Below are 26,868 nucleotides of genomic sequence, written 5' to 3'. Positions count from 1 at the left end.
GATAAAATATTTTTAAAATTATAAAGCCACTTTTTGTATTGCTGAAGATCTGTATCAATACAGGTACAATTTACTTTCCTTCCCACAATTTGAGTGCTTATGCAAAAGGACTGTACATGCTAATTGAAGTGGGTTATATGAAGGGATTTGAAAAAGGCTGCTTTTCTGAAGAATCTAAAGAAGATGTTTCTATTTCAAATCCTAAGTTAGTTCCATGTCAGCCTTAACATGAATGAGAAACTCAATTTACTGGGACCATATGTTTTATTATTTATTTATTTATTTATTTATTGCGGTACGCGGGCCTTTCACTGTTATGGCCTCCCCCATTGTGGACCACAGGCTCCGGATGTGCAGGCTCAGCGGCCATGGCTCACAGGCCTAGCCACTCCACAGCATATGATATCGTCCTGGACCGCGGCATGAACTCATGTCCCCTCCATCGGCAGGCGGACTCTCAACCACTGCGCCACCGGGGAAGCCCGGACCATATGTTTTAAATGAACAAAATCTTGGAGATTTTCCATGCTTACTAAGAAATTAAGGTTTTTTTCTATCTATATTGTACTAAGATATAGTTTTGTGAGTAGGGAATTTTGAAAGGATTTGCAACTTTACTGGAGCACAAATTCTCACAAGATTTAAAATGTATAGGTAAATAAATAAACTGTGTGTGAGAAATTTCAAAGCTCAAGTAATTGATCAGCAAGTTATTGAGTACATACTATGCATAGGTCCTGTACTAGTTACTATAGAGGGGAAACAAGAAGGAAGTGAATACTTATGAAGCACCATTGTGTAGCAGGTATTAGCTACATTGTTTTCATGCATATATTCAATCCTTATCACAATCTGACTAGTTGTTCTCATTTTATGGAAGGAAAAGCTGAAGCCCAGGGCAAAAACTTGTGCCTGGAAGTAATAACTTGTGTCATGGAGGTAATAATTTATAGACTTCTGTGAGAATTTATCTAACTCTTTTACATTATTTTTAACACCCTGGAGAGGAAGAGAAAGAGTTCTATCAGTCACTATTAAGAAGAAAATAGGGCTGTTCGTATTTCATTCTCTACCTCCTGAAGGTTATATTTAGAAGAGGTCTAAACCCTCTGGACTAACACTGTCTTTTATACATTCATGCCTTTTTAATATTTAAATTAATATAATTGAACATTATATATTATATCCTATATAAATAAAAATGTGTTTACTTTGTTTTATATGTGAAACATTACACCTAATATTATCTAAGAATTCTATAAGTGCTGAGAAAACAGGATAAACCAGAGTCACCACTGTATTTGAAAGATGGTGAAACTGAGGCCCCAGAAGTTGAAGGGACTTGCCAAATTCATGTACACAGTAGTATCAGAGTCACATTTAGAATAAAGACTTCATGACCCCCATTTAAGCTGTTTTTGTACTACACATAAATTTTTACACAGGGTAAGCTAAATAAAAGTTGAACAAATTATCCAATGAATTTCATGTAACTTGGGCCCATTCTTAGATTTCTCTCTTTGTTCCACTGCCTACCATCCCTTCCCATTGCTCAAAAAACAAAACAAATATAAAATCTCACAGCTATACTTTAAGATTTAAATGGAGTTTTTAAAAACCCTATAAGTGTTTTAAATATTGATCTTTCTATGTGTTTGTGGTTTGATATATAAAGGTTGTTCCTCAGTGATAGAGCATGATTAGGGTCCACTTACTTTCCCTGCATTCACATCTGGTTCTTCCAGTGCAGACTCAGGTTTTTCAGCAAATCTTACTCAGTAATTATAAGATTTTACTTTCCAAAATGCATTTTATGTATTATGATTTTTAATCCTATTTGAGGATAAATCTTATTATAAAATAAGATTTTATAATCTTATTTGAGAAGGCAAATAAATGATCTATTCCCTATGTTCACAGGAGACATCTGAGGTCCAGAAATGTTAACAGATTTGTTCAGGAGTACACAGAAGTAAGTAAGAACTATGAAAGGAATTCAAGTTTTCTAACAATAAATTGTTTCTCCACCAAATTTCATGAGAAAAGTAGAGAAATATCCAAATATCAGATGAGATCTACATGTTCTTCTCTAGTTCTGGGACACATCTTGAAATTACCTTGATAAAATTTTGTCAAGTGCAAAGTATGTATGAAATATTATACAAGTCATTGGGCAGGGAGAGAGTGTTATTCCTACATACTGTTCCTGACATGACCTCTTCCCTCTAGGAGTTCAACATCTCATGGGAGAAAATAATGTATACTATAATAATAATGTATATTATAAAATGATAAGGTTATATTAGGAATCTGACATAGAGCTGTGGAAACTCAGGATAAGGGGTGCTAAATCTGCATGCTAAAGTTAAGAAGGCATCAGAGCAGTGATGATATTTGAATTGTGTACTGAAGGATGAGAAGTATTTCTTGAGGTTGAGAACAGAAAGTAAAGGGAGTGCTGGGGGTTGAGAGGATGAGAATTTAATGGTAACAGAGCATGCAAATACAAAAAGGAATGTGAGAGTTAGTTACAATTTTTTATGAAGGGATCTTGATAGCTTGATGTCTTTTGGGGCAGTTGGAAAAACCTCTCCTGAGATTTGCTTAAAACCTATCTTAGGAAAACTGAAAGCTAAAACAAAACAAAACAAACTGAAAGCATATAACTTATTAGGGAACTCAGAATTTATTAGAATGCATCCGTTGTGGATTTTTTTGTAATGGGAAAACTGATTTGTTAAGTAAGTAATCATACTCTGCCCCACACCTTTCTTCAATTTGGCTCTTTTTTACATTGAGTTTTGTGTAGCAGGATTCTATAAGATTAAAGCAATAGGGATATTTTCTGCTGTAAACAGAAAGCAGCACAAAGCCAATCCTTCAACCACAAAGAATTGGTATAAGAAGGTAGAAGATCAAGCCTTTATCTGATGAATTAAATCAAGGCCAACAACCGAGTGCATCAATCACTTCCCTAAGGCACTGTCTTTTACCTCATTAGTAGAATTTTGGATCTGATAAAGCTGAATAATTGTCAAATCATGACCATGTGTTATTTGAACGTTCTGAATTGCAAAGACAAAAGAAAAGATAAACAAGGGAAAAATTAAAATATTTCAAGACTTAGTGAGCCCTCTGCTGTCACCCTTAATTGTCACCACCTTAATTATACTGTAGATCATCATTCACTTGCAATATTGTCAACAAGAATTATCCAAGTCCAAATAAGGCTCAGTAGTAAAGTAAATTGGTACCTACCCACTGAAGTAATGATTGAAAGTATAATTCCTGTAAAAGATGTTGACTGATAATATGTCTAAGATTATATGCACTCTATAGATTTTAAACTGATTTTAAAAAGGAGTTAGTACAGTCTTTACCAGAGAAAGGGCCTGGAGATGGATATGCTTGTATTGGTCCCTGACTACCCACATGTTGCTGGGCTCCTTCACAGTCATACATTTACCCTGGTGTCCCAAAGGCTAAAGGTCTCTCAAATTCACCTGGCCCCCACTTATTCCCTAATTTGATCATGTGAGGTAAGCATAAGTGTCTACACTTTGTATGTGAGGAAACTGAGGCCCACATAAAAAAAAAAAAGAAGGTAATATGCCCAGAGAGACAGAGATATTAAATGATGGTCCTGAGGTGCCTACACTTACATGTCTAAGTTCAATGGTTACACTATTTTAATTTCCTACCCTAAGAAATTTTATTTTATTTCTTGAGGATATGATACAAAGAACCTGAGTTCTAATTCAGCTGAATCTTCATAGATACATTTCATTTTTTTAATTATTTATTTATTTTTAACATCTTTATTGGGGTATAATTGCTTTACAATGGTGTATTAGTTTCTGCCCCATAACAAAGTGAATCAGTTATACATATACATATGTTCCCATATGTCTTCCCTCTTGCGTCTCCCTCCCTCCCGCCCTCCCTATCCCACCCCTCCAGGCTGCCACAAAGCACCGAGCCAATATCCCTGTGCCATGCGGCTGCTTCCCACTAGCTATCTACCTTACGTTTGTTAGTGTGTATATGTCTATGACTCTCTCTCGCCCTGTCACAGCTCACCCTTCCCCCTCCCGATATCTCAAGTCCGTTCTCCAGTAGGTCTGCGTCTTTATTCCTGTCTTACCCCTAGGTTCTTCATGACATTTTTATTTTCTTAAATTCCATATATATGTGTTAGCATACGGTATTTGTCTTTTTCTTTCTGACTTACTTCACTCTGTATGACAGACTCTAGGTCTATCCATCTCATTACAAATAGCTCAATTTCGTTTCTTTTTAAGGCTGAGTAACATTCCATTGTATATATGTGCCACATCTTCTTTATCCATTTATCCGATGATGGGCACTTAGGTTGTTTCCATCTCCGGGCTATTGTAAATAGAGCTGCAACGAACGTTTTGGTACATGACTCTTTTTGAATTTTGGTTTTCTCAGGGTATATGCCCAGTAGTGGGATTGCTGTGTCATATGGTAATTCTATTTGTAGTTTTTTAAGGAACCTCCATACTGTTCTCCATAGTGGCTGAACCAATTCACATTCCCACCAGCAGTGCAAGAGTGTTCCCTTTTCTCAACACCCTCTCCAGCATTTATTGTTTCTAGATTTTTTGATGATGGCCATTCTGACTGGTATGAGATGATATCTCATTGTAGTTTTGATTTGCATTTCTCTAATGATTAATGATGTTGAGCATTCTTTCATGTGTTTGTTGGCATTCTGCATATCTTCTTTGGAGAAATGTCTATTTAGGTCTTCTGCCCATTTTTGGATTGGGTTGTTTGTTTTTTTGTTACTGAGCTGCATGAGCTGCTTGTAAATTTTGGAGATTAATCCTTTGTCAGTTGCTTCATTTGCAAATATTTTCTCCCATTCTGAGGGTTGTCTTTTGGTCTTGATTATGGTTTCCTTTGCTGTGCAAAAGCTTTGAAGTTTCATTAGGTCCCACTTGTTTATTTTTGTTTTTATTTCCATTACTCTAGGAGGTGGGTCAGAAAGGATCTTGCTGTGATTTATGTCATGGAGTGTTCTGCCTACATTTTCCTCTAAGAGTTTGATAGTTTCTGGCCTTACATTTAGGTCTTTAATCCATTTTGAGCTTATGTTTGTGTATGGTGTTAGGGAGTGATCTAATCTCATACTTTTACATGTACCTGTCCAGTTTTCCCAGTACCATTTATTGAAGAGGCTGTCCTTTCTCCACTGTACATTCCTGCCACCTTTATCAAAGATAAGGTGTCCATATGTGCGTGGGTTTATCTCTGGGCTTTCTATCCTCTTCCATTTATCTATCTTTCTGTTTTTGTGCCAGTACCATACTGCCTTGATTACTGTAGCTTTGTAGTATAGTCTGAAGTCAGGGAGCCTGATTCTTCCAGCTCCTTTTTTCGTTCTCAAGATTGCTTTGGCTATTCGGGGTCTTTTGTGTTTCCATACAAATTGCAAACTTTTTTGTTCTAGTTCTGTGAAAAATGCCAGTGGTAGTTTGATAGGGATTGCATTGAATCTATAGATTGCTTTGGGTAGTAGAGTCATTTTCACAATGTTGATTTTTCCAATCCAAGAACATGGTATATCTCTCCATCTATTTGTAGCATCTTTAATTTCTTTCATCAGTGTCTTATAATTTTCTGCATACAGGTCTTTTGTCTCCTTAGGTAGGTTTATTCCTAGATATTTTATTCTTTTTGTTGCAGTGGTAAATGGGAGTGTTTTCTTGATTTCACTTTCAGGTTTTTCATCATTAGTATATAAGAATGCCAGAGATTTCTGTGCATTAATTTTGTATCCTGCTACTTTACCAAATTCATTGATTAGCTCTAGTAGTTTTCTGGTAGCATCTTTAGGATTCTCTATGTATAGTATCATGTCATCTGCAAACAGTGACAGCTTTACTTCTTCTTTTCTGATTTGGATTCCTTTTATTTCCTTTTCTTCTCTGATTGCTGTAGCTAAAATTTCCAAAACTATGTTGAATAAGAGTGGTGAGAGTGGGCAACCTTGTCTTGTTCCTGATCTTAGTGGAAATGCTTTCAGTTTTACACCATTGAGGATGATGTTTGCTGTGCGCTTGTCATATATGGCCTTTATTATGTTGAGGAAAGTTCTGTCCATGCCTACTTTCTGCAGGGATTTTATCATGAATCAGTGTTGAATTTTGTCAAAAGCTTTCTCTGCATCTATTGAGATGATCATATGGTTTTTCTCCTTCAGTTCGTTAATATGGTTTATCACATTGATTGATTTGCGTATTTTGAAGAATCCTTGCATTCCTGGAATAAACCCCACTTGATCATGGTTTATGATCCTTTTAATGTGCTGTTGGATTCTGTTTGCTAGTATTTTGTTGAGGATTTTTGCATCTATGTTCATCAGTGATATTGGCCTGTAGTTTTCTTTCTTTGTCACATCCTTGTCTGGTTTTGGTATCAAGGTGATGGTGGCCTCGTAGAAGGAATTTGGGAGTGTTCCTCCCTCTGCTATAGTTTGGAAGAGTTTGAGAAGGATAGGTATTAGCTTTTCTCTAAATGTTTGATAGAATTCGCCTGTGAAGACATCTGGTCCTGGACTTTTGTTTGTTGGAAGATTTTTAATCACAGTTTCAATTTCAGTGCTTGTGATTGGTCTGTCCATATTTTCTATTTCTTCCTGATTCAGTCTTGGCAAGTTGTGCATTTCTAAGAATTTGTCCATTTCTTCCAGATTGTCCATTTTATTGACATAGAGTTGCTTGTAGTAATCTCCCATGATATTTTTTATTTCTGCAGTGTCAGTTGTTACTTCTCCTTTTTCATTTCTAATTCTATTGATTTGAGTCTTCTCTCTTTTTTTCTTGATGAGTCTGGCTAGTGGTTTATCTATTTTGTTTATCTTCTCAAAGAACCAGCTTTTAGTTTTATTGATCTTTGCTATCGTTTCCTTCATTACTTTTTCATTTATTTCTGATCTGATTTTTATGGTTTCTTTCCTTCTGCCAGCTTTTGGGTTTTTTTGTTGTTCTTTCTCTAATTGCTTGAGGTGCAAGGTTAGGTTGTTTATTCAAGATGTTTCCTGCTTCTTAAGGTGGGCTTGTATTGCTATAAACTTCCCCCTTAGAACTGCTTTTGCTGCATCCCATAGGTTTTGGGTCATTCTGCCTCCATTGTCATTTGTTTCTAGGTATTTTTTAATTTCCTCTTTGATTTCTTCAGTGATCCCTTCATTATTAAGTAGTGTATTGTTTAGCCTCCATGTGTTTGTATTTTTTACAGATCTTTTCCTGTAATTGATATCTAGTCTCATGGCGTTGTGGTCAGAAAAGATACTTGATACAATTTCAATTTTCTTAAATTTACCAAGGCTTGAGTTGTGACCCAAGATATGATCTATCCTGGAGAATGTTCCATGGGCACTTGAGAAAAATATGTATTCTGTTGTTTTTGGATGGAGTGTCCTATAAATATCAATTAAGTCCATCTTGTTTAATGTATCATTTAAAGCTTGTGCTTCCTTATTTATTTTCATTTTGGATGAACTGTCCATTGGTGAAAGTGGGGTGTTAAAGTCCCCTACTATGAATGTGTTACTGTCGATTTCCCCTTTTATGGCTGTTAGCATTTGCCTTATGTATTGAGGTGCTCCTATGTTGGGTGCATAAATATTTACAATTGTTATATCTTCTTCTTGGATCGATCCCTTGATCATTATGTAGTGTCCTTCTTTGTCTCTTTTAATAGTCCTTATTTTAAAGTCTATTTTGTCTGATATGAGAATTGCTACTCCAGCTTTCTTTTGGTTTCCATTTGCATGGAATATGTTTTTCCATCCCCTTGCTTTCAGTCTGTATGTGTCTCTAGGTCTGAAGTGGGTCTCTTGTAGACAGCATATATAAGGGTCTTGTTTATGTATCCATTCAGCCAATCTGTGTCTTTTGGTGGGAGCATTTAGTCCATTTACATTTAAGGTAATTATCGATATGTATGTTCCTATTCCCATTTTCTTAATTGTTTTGGGTTCGTTATTATAGGTCTTCTCCTTCTCTTGTGTTTCTTGTCTAGAGAAGTTTCTTTAGCATTTGTTGTAAAGCTGGTTTGGTGGTGCTGAACTCTCTAAGCTTTTGCTTGTCTGTAAAGGTTTTAATTTCTCCATCAAATCTGAATGAGATCCTTGCTGGGTAGAGTAGTCTTGGTTGCAGGTTTTTCTCCTTCATCACTTTCAGTATGTCCTGCCACTCCCTTCTGGCTTGTAGGGTTTCTGCTGAGAGATCAGCTGTTAACCTTATGGGGATTCCCTTGTGTGTTATTTGTTGTTTTTCCCTTGCTGCTTTTAATATGCTTTCTTTGTATTTAATTTTTGACAGTTTGATTAATATGTGTCTTGGCGTATTTCTCCTTGAATTTATCCTATATGGGACTCTCTGTGATTCCTGGACTTGATTCACTATTTCCTTTCCCATATTAGGGAAGTGTTCAACTATAATCTCTTCAAATATTTTCTAAGTCCCTTTCTTTTTCTCTTCTTCTTCTGGAACCCCTATAATTCGAATGTTGGTGCGTTTAATGTTGTCCCAGAGGTCTCTGAGGCTGTCCTCAGTTCTTTTCATTCTTTTTTCTTTATTCTGCTCTGCAGTAGTTATTTCCACTATTTTATCTTCCAGGTCACTTATCCGTTCTTCTGCCTCAGTTATTCTGCTATTGATCCCATCTAGAGTGCTTTTAATTTCATTTATTGTGTTGTTCATCGTTGATTGTTTCATCTTTATTTCTTCTAGGTCTTTGTTAACTGTTTCTTGCATTTTGTCCATTCTGTTTCCAAGATTTTGGATCATTCTTACTATCATTATTCTGAATTCTTTTTCAGGTAGACTGCCTATTTCCTCTTCATTTGTTAGGTCTGGTGCATTTCTATCTTGCTCCTTTATCTGCTGTGTGTTTTTCTGTCTTTTCATTTTGCTTATCTTACTGTGTTTGGGGTCTCCTTTTTGCCGGCTGCAGGTTCCTAGTACCCGCTGTTTTTGATGTCTGTCTCCAGTGGCTAAGGTTGTTTCAGTGGGTTGTGTAGGCTTCCTGGTGGAGGGGACTAGTGCCTGTGTTGTGGTGGATGAGGCTGGATCTTGTCTCTCTAGTGGGCAGGTTCACGTCTGGTGGTGTGTTTTGGGGTGTCTGTGGCCTTATTATGATTTTAGGCAGCCTCTCTGCTAATAGGGTGGGGTTGTGTTCCTGTTTTGCTAGTTGTTTGGCATAGGTTATCCAGCACTGTGGCTTGCTGGTCGTTGAGTGAAGCTGGGTGCTGGTGTTAATATGGAGGTCTCTGGGGGATTTTCGCCATTTAATATTATGTGGAGCTGGGAGGTCTCTTGTTGACCAGTGTCCTGAAGTTGGCTCTCCTACCTCAGAGGCAGAGTTCTGACTCCTGGCTGGAGCACCAAGAGCCTTTTATCCACACGGCTCAGAATAAAAGGGAGAAAAAGTAGAGAGAATTAGTAGAAGTATGAGGAAAGAAAGAAGGAAAGGAGGGAAGGAAGGAAGGAAGAGAGAAGCAAAGAAGGAAAGAAGGAAAGAAAGAAGTGAGGGAGGGAGGGAGGAAGGAAGGAAGGAAGGAGGGAAAGAAGGAAAAAAGACAGAAAGAAAGAAGATACAGTAAAAAAAAGTAAAGTATAATAAAGTTATTGAATTAAAAAATACTTATTTAGAAAAAAAAAGGGAAAAATCATACATCTTGCTCTCAGAGACCACCTCCTCAATTTGGGGTGATTCGTTGTCTAAAGGAGGGAAGGAAGGAAGGAAAGAAAGAAAGAAAGAACGAAGGTAAAGTATAATAAAGTTATTAAAATTAATTATTAAGAAAAAAATGTAAAAAAAAACCACGGACGGATAGAACCCTAGGACAAATGGTGGAAGCAAGACTATACAGACAAGATCTCACACAGAAGCATACACATACACATTCACAAAAAGAGGAAAAGGAAAAAAAACTATAGATCTCGCTCCTAAAGTCCACCTCCTCAATTTGGGATCATTCCTTGTCTATTCATGTATTCCACAGATGCAGGGTATATCAAGTTGATTGTGGAGCTTTAATCCGCTGCTTCTGAGGCTGCTGGGAGAGACTTCCCTTTCTCTTCTTTGTTCTCACAGCTCACAGGAGCTCAGCTTTGGATTTGGCCCTGCCTCTGCGTGTAGGTCGCTGGAGGGCGTCTGTTTTTTGCTCAGACAGGACGGGGTTAAAGGAGCCGCTGATTCGGGGGCTCTGGTGCACTCAGGCCGGGGGGTGGGGGTGGGGGGGCACTGCGTGCGGGGCGGGCCTGCAGCGGCAGAGGCCGGCATGACGTTGCTCCAGCCTGAGGCCCGCCGTGCGTTCTCCCGGGGAAGTTGTCCCTGGAACCCGGGAACCTGGCAGTGGCGGGCTGCACAGGCTCCGCGGAAGAGGGGTGTGGAGAGTGACCTGCGCCCGCACACAGGCCCCTTGGTGGCGGCAGCAGCAGCCCTAGCGTCTCCCGCCCGTCTCTGGGGTACGTACTTTTAGCTGCGGCTCGCGCCCGTCTCTGGGGTCTGCGCTTTTAGCCGTGGCTCGCGCCTGTCTCTGGAGGTCCTTTAAGCAGCGCCCTTAAACCCCTCTCCTCACGCACCAGGAAACAAAGAGGGAAGAAAAAGTCTCTTGCCTCTTTGGCAGGTGCAGACTTTTCCCGGGACTCCCTCTCGGCTAGCCGTGGTGCACTAACCCCTTCAGGCTATCTTCAAGCCTCGCCAACCCCAGTCCTCTCCCTGCGCTCCGTCCGAAACCGAAACCCAAGCCTCAGCTCGCAGCCCCGCCCGCCCCGGCGGGTGAGCAGACAAGCCTCTCGGGCTGGTGAGTGCCGGTCGGCACCGATCCTCTGTGCGGGAATCTTCCCGCTTTTCCCTCCGCACCCGTTGCTGTGCACTCCTCCGCGGTTCCGAAGCTCCCCCCTCCGCCTCCCGCAGTCTCCGCCCGCGGAGGAGCTTCCTAGTGTGTGGAAACTTTTCCTCCTTCACAGCTCCCTCCCACTGGTGCAGGTGCCGTCCCTATTCTTTTGTCTCTGTTTTTTCTTTTTTTTCTTTTGCCCTACCCAGGTACGTGGGGAGTTTCTTGCCTTTTGGGAGGTCTGAGGTCTTCTGCCAGCCTTCAGTAGGTGTTCTCTAGGAGTTGTTCCACGTGTAGATGTATTTCTGGTGTATCTGTGGGGAGGAAGGTGATCTCCGCGTCTTACTCTTCCGCCATCTTCAAGGTCCCCCCTCCATAGATACATTTTAGACATCAGACAAAATCACGTACACCAAAATACTTGAAAAAATTTAATTTTCTATGCAAACAACACGGAGTGTTACCTTTATTAGGTGGGGTGGGGGAAAGTATGGGAAGGTCTGACCAAGCATTTCAACATATATGGATCAAAGACATTATGTTCTGGTCCATTCAGGGACCCCTGGAGACCTCGACCACATAGAGAAGGGATGATAATTCTCTCAATTTGAGAAAATCAAGTACTAACCCAGTAATAATAAGAAATTATTAAAGTCTGCTATCATACGAATGAAGAAAGTAAACAAGGTCTACTAGGTGCTCATCTATTACAGGGACAGTGTTCTTTCTTTCTCTCTCTCTCTCAATCCACGTGTGTGTGTGTGTGTGTGTGTGTGCGTGTATGACAGAGTAATTGATAGAAACTGTAGGTCACAAATAGAAAATACCTTCCCTGTCCATTTATTTAACAAGATTAAGGGCTGTGGTGTGTCTGTGTGTGTGCCCAGACCTTGAAAGGCCCTGAACTGTTACCAAGAATTAGACATAATCCTCACCCTGTCCAGTGGGATAAAAAGGATGTATAAATAGAGAATTATAATGCAGTGGGGTAGGCACAAAGATAGAGATGTACACATGGTATTTTGAAAACAATGCAAACTGTGGCTCAGGAAGTTAGTTACCTACCACAGGTTGTTCAGCTGTTCAGGCATAGCATTGGGACCAGAAGACTCTTAAATTACTGGATCATGGATTTTTTTTTCCATTAGATCATGCTGCCTCCCATAAACCAGCATAAAATCTACTTCTCCTAATTGGAGTTTAGGCTGCTTATGGTGACTCTTTTTGAGTGTGTATGTCTTTGCAGTGGTGGAATTGTGACTGTATACACTGATAGGTGGCAGTCCTCTGCATTGCTTACAAGCATGTAAGAAATTCTCTTATCACTGATTTTGGCTGTTATTTGCAAAGCCCATCAATGATCTCAACTCAGTCACTCAGGCTTTGCTCATAAATGTCAGCTCTTTGATGACTGTCACCAAACAGTGCTACCTGCTCTTCTGGTTCATCAGCAGGCATCAGCTAAGTGCTGTTACTGGCAACGTGCCAGGTAATCTGTTCTGCCCTTTCTGCTTGCTATAACCCTACTCCAGCTGACACAGTCACATTATCATTGAAACATGACCTATTCTTGTCTCCACACTCTCAGGTACTTCAATACTGCCACTACCAAGTGTATTAGAGGGATAGAAGTATGTGCCAGATTCTCCCTAGAGTATGTGTGAAGGATGGATTATGCTGGAGTATGTTGAGGATGATGGTTTATCTAGGGATGTTGTATTGAGGTGGGAATCAGAAGATACACGCAGTTCAGAATCCCAGGAAAAAAATCTTTAATTAAACTGTAGTGAAATTGTATAGAAAATTTGTGGTCTCACAATGGAGCACCAGACAAGAACTTTTAACTGGTTATATAAGTTGCAGAGGCCTGTACTCAGTGGACTGCTTGAATAGGGAAATGATTCTTTGGGTAGTCACTAACTGAATGGATAAGAAAACCTTAGATAGTTTATTACCACATAGTTCCTCTTAATATGCTTTAAAATGAGAAACAATTATGTCAGAGTACATGTCATGTATATAAATCTCTGTGCACTCACAAGGAGGAATGATTGTTGTTTTGTCTAAACTATTTCTCTGTCTTTTAATTTCTTCCCCCAGTGAAAAGCAGAATGAGAACCCACATCTTTGAGTCATACATATGTCTGACCCTGTTCAACGTGCTTTATGTACATTATTTAATTGAATCCTCACAAAAATGCTAAGCATATTTGTGGTGATTATCTGTAATTCACAGATGAGTAAAGTGAGGCTTAAAGAGGGTGAGCAGTTTGCTCAGGAACACAGAACCTGTGTCTGGGCAGATCTTAGTCACCTCCAAATCCAGGTCCTTAACACTGTCTACTATGCCACTCACCATCCCATGTTCTTAATCTATCCTTGATCTTCATTATAAGGCCTCAGCATAGAAACTATGACAGAATAATGTGAACTGGAGGCTTTAACATCCTAGCAAATACAGATTTGTGTTTTCTCATCTGTAAATAAGGAATAACAATAACAGATACTGCAATGACTGCTTTTTATAGAGCAGTTATAACAAAGCCTGACACATGGTAAGTGCTGAGTAATGCTTGTAATATAAAGGCATAACTTTGTTTTTAATTATTTGTCTTAACAGAATTTGACTTTGAGCAGGTCACTTAAGCTCTTTGTTTTTCATTTTTATTGAGGTATAGTTGATTTAAAATATGTTAGGTTTAGGGGTACAATATAGTAAGTTGTATGAGCTGTTTATATATTTTTGATATTAACCCCTTATCTGTCATATCATTTGAAAATATTTTCTCCCATGTAGTAGTTGTCCGTTTATTTTATCAATTGTTTCCTTTGCTATACAAAAGTTTTTAAGATTTATTAGGTCCCATTTATTTACCTTTGCTTTTATTTCCTTTGTCTTAGGAGAAAGATTTAAAAAAAAGCAACAATGCTATCATTTATGTCAAGGAGAGTTCTGCCTATCTTATCTTAGAGGAGTTTTATGGTTTCTGGCCTTATATTTAGGTCTTTAATCAATTTTGAGTTTATTTTTGTATGCAGTGTGAGAAAATGTTCTAATTTATTATTTTACCTGTAACAAATGACTTATTGAGTGTGCATTTTTCCTCATTGTACATTCTTGCTTCCTTTGTTGTGGATTAATTGACCATAAGCGTATGGGTTAATTTCTGGGCTTTCTGTCCTGTTCCATAAATTTTTGTATCTTTTTGTTGTTGTTGTTCCAGTACCATACTGTTTTGATTACTATAGCTTTCTAGTATAGTTTGAAGTCAGGGAGTGTAATACCTCCAACTCTGTTCTTCTTTCTCAAGATTGTTTTAGCTATTCAAGGCCTTTTGTGCTTTTATAGAAAATTTTAAATGATTTGTTCTAGTTTTGTGAAAAATGCCCTTGGTATTTTGATAGGGATTGCACTGAATGCCTTGGGTAGTATAGTCAATTTAACAGTATTAATTCTTCCAATCCATAAACACAGTTTATCTTTTCATTTGTGTCATCATCATTTTCTTTCATCAATGTCTCATAGTTTTTTGAGTACAGGCCTTTTACTTCCTTAGCTAGATTTGTTCCTAGGTATTTTATTCTTTTTGATCTGATTGTAAATAATATTGTTTACTTAATTTCTCTTTCATTATTAGTTTATAGATTGCAATAGATTTCTGAATATTAATTTTATATCCTGCAACTTTACTGAATTAATTGATGAGCTCTAGGAGTTTTTGGGTGGTGTCTTTGGGATTTTCTATGCATAGTATTATGTCATCTGCAAACAGTGAAAATTTTTCTTCTTCCTTTGCAATCTGGGGTCGTTTTTTTCTTGTCTGATTGCTGTGCCTAGTACTTCCAGTACTATGTTGAATACAAGTGGTGAGAGTGGTCATCCTTGTCTTGTTCTTGTTTTTAGAGAAAATGTTTTTAGCTTTTCATCATTAAGTATGATGTTAGCTGTGCTTTTGTCATATATGGCCTCTATTATGTTGATATATGTTCCTGCTATACCCACTTTGTGAAGAGTTTTTATCATAAATGAATGTTGCATTTTATAAAAAGCCTTTTCTCCATCTATTGAGATGATTACATGATCTTTATTCTTCAATTTGTTAATGTGATATACCACATTGATTGATTTTCAGATATTGAACCATCCTTGTATCCCTGGGATAAATTCTAGCTAATCATGTTGTATGATACTTTCAATATATTGTTGAATTTGGTTTTCTAATATTTTGGTGAGAGTTTTGCACCTATTTCTTCAGTTTTATTGGCTTAAATTTTCCTTTTTATGATATCTTTGATTGGTTTTGAGATGAGGGTGATGATGACCAAATGAGTTTGGAAGCATTCCTTTCTTTGCAATGTTTTAGACTAATTTGAGAAGGAGAGATGTTAACATTTCTCTAAATGTTTGGTAGAATTCACCCGTGAAGCCATCTGGTCCTGGACTTTTGTTTGTTGGGAGTTTTAAGTTACTGTTTAAGTTTCATTACCAGTAATTTGTCTGCTCATATTTTCTAATTATTCCTGGTTTAGTCCAGGGAGATTGTATATTCTAGGTATTTATCCATTTCTTCAGGGTTTTCCAATTTATTGGTATATTGCTGTTTGTAGTAATGTCTTATGATCTTTTGTATTTCTGTGGTGTTGGTTGTAACTTCTCCGTTTTCACTTCTGATTTTATTGATTTAGGCTCTCTCTTTTTTTCTTGATGAGTCTGGTTAAAAGTTTATCAATTTTGTTTATCTTTTCAAATAATTAACTTTAAGTTTCATTGATCTTTATTGTTACTTTAGTCTCTATTTCATTTATATTGGCTCTGATCTTTATGAGTCTCTTCCTTCTACTAACTTTGGGTTTTGTTTATTTTTCTTTTTCTTGTTCCTTTAGGTGTAAGATTAGTTTTTTTATTTATTTTTCTATTGTTTCCTGAGGTAGGCTTATATCACTTAAAATTTTCTCTTACAAATGTTTTCTCTGCATCCCATAAATTTTGGATCACTGTGTTTGCAATTTCATTTTTCTCAAGTTATTTTTTGATTTCTTCTTTAATTTATTCAGTGACCCATTGGTTGCTTACTAGCATGTAGTTTATCTTCCATTTGTCTGTGTTTTCTGCAGTTTTATTTTGTAGTTATTTTCTAGTCTCATGGCATGGCAGTCAGAAAAGTTGCTAGATATAATTTTAATTTCCTTAAATTTATTGCAACTTGTTTTGTTGCCTAGAATTTGATCTATCCTGGAGAGTGTTCCATATGCACTTGAAAGTAATGTGTATTCTGCTGCTTTTATATGCAGTGCAAACATACAAATATATATAAACATGAAAAAAATTATATATATGTACTAAACCTTTTAGTCTAATGTGTAATTTAAGTTCAGAATTTTTTTATTGATTTTCTGTCTGGATGATCTGCCCATTGATATAAGTGGGGGTGTTAAAGACCCCTATAATTATTGTATTACTATTAATTTCTCCCTTTATATCTGTTAATATTTGCTTTATGTATTTAGGTGCTATGTTGGGTGCATATATATTTACAATTGTAAATATATTCTTATATATTGTTATAAAATTGTTATATCTTCCTCTTAGATTGACCTCTTGATCACTATGTAATGTCCTTCTTTGTCTTATTTTGCAGTCTTTGTTTTAAAGTCTATTTTGTCTAATATAAGTACTGCTACCCCAGCTTTCTTTGATTTCTATTTGCATGGAATATTTTTCCCATCCCCTCACTTTCAGTCTGTGTGTGTCTTTAGATCTGCAGTGAGTCTCCTGTAGGCAGCATATGTACCAGTCTTGTTTTTGTATCCATTCAGCTACTTTATGTCTTTGATTGGAGCATTTAGTCCATTTAAATTTAAAGTAATTATTTTTTTTTGAATTTTATTTTGTTAACTTTTTTATACAGCAGGTTCTTATTAGTCATCTATTTTATACACATCAGCGTATACATGTCAATCCCAATCTCCCAATTCATCACACCCCCACCCGACCCCCCCACCACTTTCCACCCTTGGTGTCCATACGTTTGTTCTCTACATGTGTCTCAATTTCTGCCCTGCAAAACAGTTCATCTGTACCATTTTTCTAAGTTCCACACATATGTGGTAATATATGATCTTTGTTTTTCTCTTTCTGACTTACTTCACCCTGTATGACAGTCTCTAGATCCATCCACCTCTCTACAAATGACCCAATTTCATTCCTTTTTATGGCTGAGTAATATTCCATTGTATATATGTACTATCTTCTTTATCTATTCATCTGTTGATGGACACTTAGGTTGCTTCCATAACCTGACTATTGTAAATAGTGCTGCAATGAACATTGGAATTCATGTGTCTTTTTGAATTATGGTTTTCTCTGTGTATAGGCCCAGTAGTCTGATTGCTGGGTCATATGGTAATTCTATTTTTAGTTTTTCAAGGAACCTCCATACTGTTCTCCATAGTGGCTGTATCAATTTACATTCCTACCAACAGTGCAAGAGGGTTGCCTTTTCTACACACCCTCTCCAACATTTGTTGTTTGTAGATTTTCTGATGATGCCCATTCTAACTGGTGTGAGGTGATACCTCATTGTAGTTTTGATTTGCATTTCTCTAATAATTAGTGATGTTGAGCAGATTTTTATGTGTCTCTTGGCCATCTGTATCTCTTCTTTGGAGAAATGTCTGTTCAGGTCTTCTGCCCATTTTTGAATTGGGTTGTTTGTTTTTTTAATATTGAGCTGCCTGAGCTGTTTATATATTTTGGAGATTAATCCTTTGTTCATTGATTCGTTTGCAAATATTTTCTCCCATTTTGAGCATTGCCTTTTCATCTTTTTTATGGTCTCCTTTGCTGTGCAAAAGCTTTAAAGTTTCATCAGGTCCCATTTGTTTATTTTTGTTTTTATCTCCATTACTCTAGGAAGGGGATCAAAAAAGATCTTGCTGTGATTTATGTTAGAGTCTTCTTCCTATGTTTTCCTCTAAGAGTCTTATAGTGTCCAGTCTTACATTTAGGTCTCTAATCCATTTTGAGTTTATTTTTGTGTATGGTGTTAGGGAGTGTTTTAATTTCATTCTTTTACATGTAGCTGTCCAGTTTACCCAGCACCACATATTGAAGTGACTGTCTTTTCTCCACTGCATATCCTTGCCTCCTTTGTCATAGATTAGTTGACAATAGGTGCATGGGTTTATCTCTGGGCTTTCTATCCTGTTCCATTGATCTATATTTCTGATTTTGTGCCAGTACCATATTGTCTTGATTACTGTAGCTTTGTAGTATAGCTTGAAGTCAGGGAGTCTGATTCCTCCAGTTCCGTTTTTTTTTTTCCCCTCAAGACTGCTTTGGCTATTTTGGGTCCTTTTTGTCTTCATACAAATTTTAAGATTTTTTCTTCTAGCTCTGTAAAAAATGCCATTGGTAATTTGATAGGGATTGCATTAAATCTGTATATTGCTTTGGATAATATAGTCATTTTCACGATATTTATTCTTCCAATCCAAGAACATGGTATATCTCTCCATCTGTCTGTATCATCTTTAATTTCTTTCATCAGTGTCTTATAGTTTTCTGTATACAGGTCTTTTGTCTCCCTAGGTAGGTTTATTCCTAGGTATTTTATTCTTTTTGTTGCAGTGGGAAATGGGAGTGTTTCCTTAATATCTCTTTCAGATTTTTCATCATTAGTGTACAGGAATGCAAGAGATTTCTGGGTATTAACTTTGTATGTTGCAACTTTACCAAAGTCATTGATTAGCTCTAGTAGGTTTCTGGTGACATCTTTAGGATTCTCCATGTAAAGTATCATGTCATCTGCAAACAGTGACAGTGTTACTTCTTGTTTTCCAATTTGTATTCCTTTTATTTCTTTTTCTTCTCTGACTGCCATGGTTAGGACTTCGAAAGCTATGTTGAATAATAGTGGTGAGAGTGGACATCCTTGTCTTGTTCCTGATCTTAGAGGTAATGATTTCAGTTTTTCACCATTGTGAATGATGTTTGCTGTGGGTTTGTCATATATGGCCTTCGTTATGTTGAGGGTTCCATCTATGCCCACTTTCTGGAGAGTTTTTGTCATAAATGGGTGTTGAATTTTGTGAAAAGCTTTTTCTGCATCTATTGAGATGATCATATGACTTTTCTTCCTCAATTTGTTAATGTGGTTTATCACATTGATTGATTTGTGTATATTGAAGAAGGCTTGCATCCCTGGGATAAATCCCACTTGATCATGGTGTATCATCCTGTTAAAGTGTTGCTGGATTCTGTTTGCTTGTATTTTGTTGAGGATTTTGCATCTATAATCATCAGTGTTATTGGTCTGTAATTTTCTTTTTTTGTAGTATCTTTCTCTGGTTTGGTATCAGGGTGATGGTGGCCTTATAGAATGAGTTTGGGAGTGTTCCTTCCTCTGAAACTTTTTGGAAGAGTTTGAGAAGGATGGGTATTAGCTCTTCTCTAAATGTTTGATAAAATTTACCTGTGAAGCCATCTGGTCCTGGTTTTTTGTTTGTTGGAAGAATTTTATTCACAGCTTCAATGTCATTACTTGTTATTGGTCCACTCATATTTCTGTTTCTTCTTGGTTCAGTCTTGGAAGGTTATACCTTTCTAAGAATTTGTCCATTTCTTCCAGGTTGTCCATTTTATTGGCATAGAGTTGCTTGTAGTAGTCTCTTAGGATGCTTTGTATTTCTGAGGTGTCTGTTGTAACCTCTCCTTTTTCATTTCTAATTTTATTGATTTGAGTCTGCTCCCTCTTTTTCTTGATGACTCTGGCTAATGATTTATCAATTTGTTTATCTTCTCAAAAAACCAGCTTTTAGTTTTATTGATCTTTGCTGTTGTTTTCTTTGTTTCTATTTCATTTATTTCTGCTCTGATCTTTATGATTTCTTTCCTTCTGCTAACTTTGGGTGTTGTTTGTTCTAGTTTCTCTAATTCCTTTATGTGTAAGGTTAGATTGTTTATTTGAGATTTTTTTTTTCTTGAGGTATGCTTGTATTGTTATAAACTTCCCTCTTAGAACTGCTTTTGCCACATCCAATAGGTTTTGGATCGCCTTGTTTTCATTGTCATTTGTCTCTAGGTATTTTTTTATTTCCTCTTTGATTTCTTCAGTGATCTCTTGGTTATTTTGTAATGTATTGTTTAGCCTCCAGGTGTTTGTGCTTTTTAAGTTTTTTGTCTGTAATTGATTTCTAATCTCATAGCGTTGTGGTCAGAAAGGATGCTTGATATGATTTCAATTTTCTTAAATTTACTGAGACTTGATCTGTGACCCAAGATGTGATCTATACTGGAGAATGTTCCGTGCACACTTGAGAAGAAAGTGTAATCTGCTGTTTTTGGATGGAATGCCCTATAAATATCAATTAAATCTATCTGTTCTATTGTGTCATTTAAAGCTTGTGTTTCCTTATTAATTTTCTGTTTGGATGATCTGTCCATTGGTGTAAGTGAGGTGTTAAAATCCCCCACTATTACTGTGTTACTGTTGATTTCCTCTTTCATAGCTGTTAGCAGTTGCCTTATGTTTTCAGGTGCTCCTATGGTGGGTGCATATATATTTATAATTGTTATATCTTCTTCCTGGATTGATCCTTTGATCATTATGTAGTGTCCTTCCTTGTTTCTTGTAACATTCTTTGTATGAATATTGCTACTGCAGCTTATTTTTCATTTCCATTTGCATGGAATATGTTTCTCCATCCCCTCACTTTCAGTTTGTATGTGTCCCTAGGTCTGAAGCGGGTCTCTTGTAGACAGCATATATATGAGTCTTGTTTTTGTATCCATTCAGCAAGCCTGTGTTTTTTCTTTGGAGCATTTAATCCATTCACATTTAAGGTAATTATCGATATGGATGTTCCTATTACCATTTTCTTAATTGTTTTGAGATTGTTTTTGTAGGTCCTTTTCTTTGCTTGTGTTTCCCACTTAGAGATGTTCCTTTAGCATTTGTTGTAGAGCTGGTTTGGTGGTGCTGTATTCTCTTAGCTTTTGCTTGTCTGTAAAACTTTTGATTTCTCCATCGAATCTGAATGAGATCCTTGCCAGGTAGAGTAATCTTGGTTGTAGGTTCTTCCCTTTCATTACTTTAAGTATATGAGGCCACTCCCTTCTGGCTAGTAGAGTTTCTGCTGAGAAATCAGTTGTTAACCTTATGGGAGTTCCTTCATATGTTATTTTTCATTTTTCCCTTGCTGCTTTCAATATTTTTTCTTTTTCTTTAATTTTCGCCAAATTGATTACTATGTGTCTCGGTGTGTTTCTCCTTGGATTTATCCTTTATGCGACTCTCTGCATTTCCTGGACTGGACTTGGGTGGCTATGTCCTTTCCCATGTCAGGGAAGTTTTCAACTATAATCTTTTCAAATATTCTCTCGGGTCCTTTCTCTCTCTCTTCTTCTTCTGGGACCCCTATAAGGTGAATGTTGTTGCATTTAATGTTGCCCCAGAAGTCTCTTAGGCTGTCTTCATTTCTTTTCATTCTTTTCTCTTTATTTTGTTCTGCAGCAGTGAATTCCACCATTCTTCCAGGTCACTTATCCATTCTTCTGCCTCAGTTATTCTGCTATTGATTCCTTCTAGTGTATTTGTCATTTCAGTTGTTGTATTGTTCATCTGTTTTTGTTTGTTCTTAATTCTTCTAGGTCTTTCTTAAACATTTCTTGCATCTTCTCAATCTTTGCCTCCATTCTTTTTCTGAGATCCTGGATCATCTTCACTACAATTATTCTGAATTCTTTTTCTGGAAAGTTGCCTATCTCCACTTCATTTAGCTGTTTTTCTGGGGTTTTATCTTGTTCCTTCATCTGGTACATAGCCCTGGGCCTTTTCATCTTGTTTATCTTTCTGTGAATATGGCTTTTGTTCCACAGGCTGCAGGACTATAGTTCTTTCTTCTGCTGTCTGCCCTCTGTTGGTTGAGGCTATCTAAGGGGCTTGTTCAAGTTTCCTGATGGGAGGGGCTGCTGGTGTGTAGAGCTGGCTGTTTCTCTGGTGGGCAGAGCTCAGTGAAACTTTATTTCACTTGTCTGCTGATGGGTGGGGCTGGGTCCCCTCTCTGTTGGTTATTTGGCCTGAGGTGACCCAACACTGGAGCCTACCTGGGCTCTTTGGTGGGGCTAATGGCAGACTCTGAGACGGCGCACACCAAGGAGTACTTCCTAGAACTTCGGCTGCCAGTGTCCTTGTCTTCATGGTGAGAGAGAACCAACCCCCAGCTCTGAAGGAGACCCTCCAACACTAGCAGGTAGGTCTGCTTCAGTCTCCTATGGGGTCACTGTTCCTTCCCCTGCGTCCCAATGCACACACTACTTTGTGTGTGTCCTCCAAGTGTACAGTCTCTTTTTCCCCCAGTCCTGTCAAAGTCCTGCAATCAAATCCCTCTAGTCTTTAAAATCTAATACTCTAGGAGTTCCTCCTCCTGTTGCCAGACCCCCAGGTTGGGAAGCCTGACGTGGGCCTCAGAACCTTCACTCCAGTGGGTGGACTTCTGTAGTATACGTGTTCTCCAGTTTGTTTATCCTCCACCCAGCAGTTATGGGATTTGATTTCGATTATGCACATCCTACCATCTCATTGTGGCTTCTCCTTTGTCTTTGGATGTGGGATATGTTTTTTGGTGAGTTCCAGTGTGTTCCTGTCAGCGACTGTTCAGCAGTTAGCTGCAATTCCAGTGTTCTCGCAAGAGGGAGTCTAAATTAAATATTGATAGGTATGTTCTTACAGCCATTTCTTAAATTGTTTTCTGGTTGTTTTTGTAGTTATATTGTGTTCTTTTCTTCTTATTTTGCTGTCTTCCCTTGTGATTTGATGACTAATTTTTCTCTTTTTTGTGTGTGTGTATCTATTATTGAGTTTTGATTTGTGGTTACCATGAAGTTTATATATAGCAATCTATATATTTATTTGATTATTTTCAGTTGCTGATCTCAAGTTCAAATGGGCTTTAACAACTCTTCATTTTTAGCCTCTTCCCCAAACAAATGTTCTTGACATCATATTTTACATCTTTTGGCTTAGTGTATCAGTTCTCTACTTATTGCAGATATAGAAGATTTTACTACTTTTGTCTTGCTATTAGATTTGTTCATGGTTGAATTACTACCTTCACTGTATATTTGCCTTTATCAATAACTTTCTTTTGGTGATTTTCATTTTTCTAGTTATGAACTTTTGTTTTTTGCTTAAAGAAATTCTTTTAACATTTATTATAAAGCCGTACTGGTCATGCTGAATTCTTTTACCTCTTGCTTTTTTGTACAAATTTTGATCTCTCCATCAAATCTGCATGAATGTTTGCTAGGCAGAGTATTCTTCATTGTAGATTTTTTACTTTAGACACTTTAAATATATTATGCCACTCCCTTCTGACCTGCAGAATTTCTGTTGAAAAGTCAGCTTATAGTCTTATAGGAGTTCCCTTGTATGTAACTTATTGCTTTTTCCTTGCTGCTTTTAATATTGTCTCTTTAATTTTAAATTTTGCCATTTTAATTACAATATATCTTCTTTGGGTTAAACCTGTTTGGGGCTTTCTGTGCTTCCTGTACCTGAATGTCTGCTTCCTTTCTCAGGTTAGGCAAGTTTTCAGCTATTATGTCTTCAAACATATTCTCTGTCCCTTTATCTCTCTCTTCTCCTTCTGAGACCCCTATAATGCAAATGTTAGTATGCTTAGTGTTGTCCCAAAGGTCTCTTAAACTGTCCCCATTGCTTTTTTTTTTTTTTTTTTTTTGTGATACGTGGACCTCTTACTGTTGTGGCCTCTCCCATTGCGGAGCACATGCTCCAAGCGTGCAGGCTCAGTGGCCGTGGCTCATGGGCCTAGCTGCTCCATGGCATGTGGGATCTTCCCAGACCTGGGCATGAACATGCATCCCCTGCATCAGCAGGCAGACTCTTAACCACTGTGCCACCAGGGAAGTCCCCCATTGCTTTCTATTATTTTTATTTTCTTCTGTTCAGCTTCAGTAATTTCCACTACCCTGTCTTCCAGCTTGTTAATTTGTTCCTCTCTACTATCTAATCCACTCTTGATTTCTTTGAGTGTATTTTTAAATTTTAGTTATTGTATTCTTCATCTCTGTTTAGTTCTTTAATATTTTCTAACTCTGTTAAAAACTTCTAATTGCCCACTCTGTTCATTTATTCTTCTCTGAGTTCTTTGATTATCTTTGTCATCATTACCTTGTACTCTTTATTGGGTAAATGCTCATCTCATCTCCACTTCACTTACTTCTTATGGGGTTTTATCTTGTTTCTTCATTTGAAAAGTGTTCCTCTGTTGCCTCAATTTGCTTACTTTGCTGTTTTTATTTTTATGTGTCTGGTAGGTTTGTTTCATTTCCTGACCTTGGAGGAGTGCTTTTTTGTAGATGTCCTGTATGTCTCAATAGCACACTCTCCTCTGGTCAACCAGAACTATATGCTCTAAGGATGCACCCATGTGTGTTATGTGGGTCCTTCTGTTGTGTCAGACTGACTACTGTGAGCAGTCTTGTATACATGACTGGTGTCTGGCCCAGTTGGTTGCCTGGCCCTGCCTTTTGCAGAGGCTGCCAGCCACTGGCTGTTGGGACTGGATAATGAGGCTTCTGGTTGCAGAACCCCAGGAGGTATCAGACCTAGTGCTGGCTTACTGTTGGGCTGATCTGGGTTCTGGGATGAGTGGTTATGTATCCAGGGTTTTCATATCTAGTGTCTGTCTGTTGGTGGGTCAGGCCAGTTTCTGACATGCCTGTGGGTTCTGGGGTGTCCCAAATTTGGTGCTGGCTCTCTCATGCGTGGAGCTGGTTCCTGGTGAGGCTTTCTGAGGAGTCCAAGTTATCTTGGAGCTGATATTGTCCTCTTGGTAGGTGAAACTGGGGCCCCAGGGACCTCCCAGGAGCTGATTCCCACCCACCAGTGGGTGAATTGGGTCCTAGAGACAGTGCTGAGTCATTGACAGGCAGAGCTGGGTCCTGACATCTCTGGCTGCAGGTCCCGGGATTTCCAGAGCTGGTGTTGGACAACTGGTGGGTGGGGCCAAGACCCAAATGGTTTCAGGGTCATTGCTGGCACACTAGTGACCAGAGTCAAGTCTTGGGATCTCTGGCTGCAGAGCCCTGCAGTCCCAGAGCTAGTGTTGGCCTTTGGTGATTGGTGCCAGTTTCTTACACAGCAGGCTGTGGGCTCATGAACCTCATGTTGGCCCACTAGTGGGTGTGGTCAGAGGCCAGGGAATCTGGCTTGGGGGCCCAAGGTGTCTCAGAGCTGGTGTTTGCCTGCTGGTGAGTAGCACAGCCATTGCCCAGGTTGTCCAGGGCTAGTGCCAGACTGCTGGTGGTAGGGTTAAGTCCTGCCACAGTATGTTGTGGGTATGTGGTGGTCCTGGGACTGGTGTCTGCCCATTGATGTGTGAGGCTGGTCTCAGGGATAGTGCCAGGCCCCTTATGGTTAATGTCAGGGTCCAAAGTCTTGGGCTCCAGGGTCTGAGGATCTCAGAGCTGCTGTCGTCCTGCTGGTGGGTAGGGCCCAGGACCTTGGAGGCCCAGGTTTAGTGCTGATTCACTAGTGGGTGGAGCCAGGTCCCAGGGTCTCTGGCCACAGGGCCCTTGAGGTGTGGGGTTGGGTCCTGGACCTTCTGATGGACAAAGCCATATCCCAGCGTGACTGTGAGCTAAGAGGGTCTTACTTCAGCCTCTCTGCTTGTGGGTGGAGCTGTGTCACTTCCTGTCTGGCTGCTCAGCCTGAGGAATCCCAGTACTGGAACCAACAGGCTGATGGTTTCTTCTGGGTCCTCATGCTTATAAGCTAGAGGAGGATTCCAAAATGATGCTTGCCAGCACCAATGTCCATGCAGTAGAATAAGCTCCCAAAATTGGCTGTCTCAGTTTCTATTTCCCTAGGTTGGGCTCCAGTTGCCTCCTGCCTCTCCAGGAGACTGTGATCAGAAGATGGATCTGACCCAGCTTCTTTATTTATTTATTTTGTTTACTTTAATTATATATATATTTTTTCCAACCTCTTTTTCTATTATACACATTTCTATTCCCTGATGGAAATTTACTGAAAGTATATAAACTCATTTATAGTATTTCATAGGTGATTATATATATATCACCTGTATATAAGCATCATATATATATATGATGCTTGTTAAAATTTAACTAATATATAAAGGAGACAAGCCAACTTAATTATTTATTAACTAATTCATGATGTGATAATTAAATATTTAATGTTACAAAATAATAATTCTCTTCTTTTGTCTTTATTTGTTCTTTCAGTTTTATTGAGGTATATTTGACACAGAAGCACTGTATAAGTTTAAGGTGTACAGCGTAATGATTTGACTTACATACGTTATGATATAATCATCACAGTAATTTTAGTGAACACATATCATCTCATACAGGTGCAAAATTAAGGAACAGAAATAAGTTTCCTTGTGTTGAGAACTCTTAGGATTTACTCTCAACAATTTCCATATATAACATACAACAGTGTTGATTATCTTTGTAATGTTGTGTATTACATTCCTAGTGCTCATCTAAAACTGGAAGTTTGTACCTTTTATTTTTTTAATGGGAAGTCCTTGTTGGTTATGTATTTTTAAATATAGCAGTCTCCTTTCAAATTACTTCTTCTGCCCTGGGTTCCAGGGCATGTGAGCTTTTATGTGTACCCTTTAATAGTGGAGTCTATTTCTGACAGCCCTCTGGCTCTCCTGAAAGAAAGTGCTGCTGGCCTTCAAAGGCAAACATTCTGGGGGCTTTTCTCCCCAGTGCCAGGGAACTCAATGTGCGGCTCAGACCCATTGCTCCTTGGGGAGAACCCTCTTCAATTATAATTATCCTCTTGCTTTTGGATTCACCACCAAGATATGGTTCTTGAGTATACCACAACTCTTACCCTCATACCTACCTTTTTGTAGTTCCCCCTTTATATCTTTAGTTGTAGAAGATCTATTATGCTAGATTCTGTTTTTTCTCTATCAAAAGT

The sequence above is a fragment of the Delphinapterus leucas genome, chromosome 14, assembly GCF_059928025.1.
Source record: "Delphinapterus leucas isolate spDelLeu-1000000601 "Yukka" chromosome 14, BTC_Dleu_Yukka2, whole genome shotgun sequence".
Classification (NCBI taxonomy): domain Eukaryota; kingdom Metazoa; phylum Chordata; class Mammalia; order Artiodactyla; family Monodontidae; genus Delphinapterus; species Delphinapterus leucas.
Note: the sequence above shows the minus strand (reverse complement) of the source record.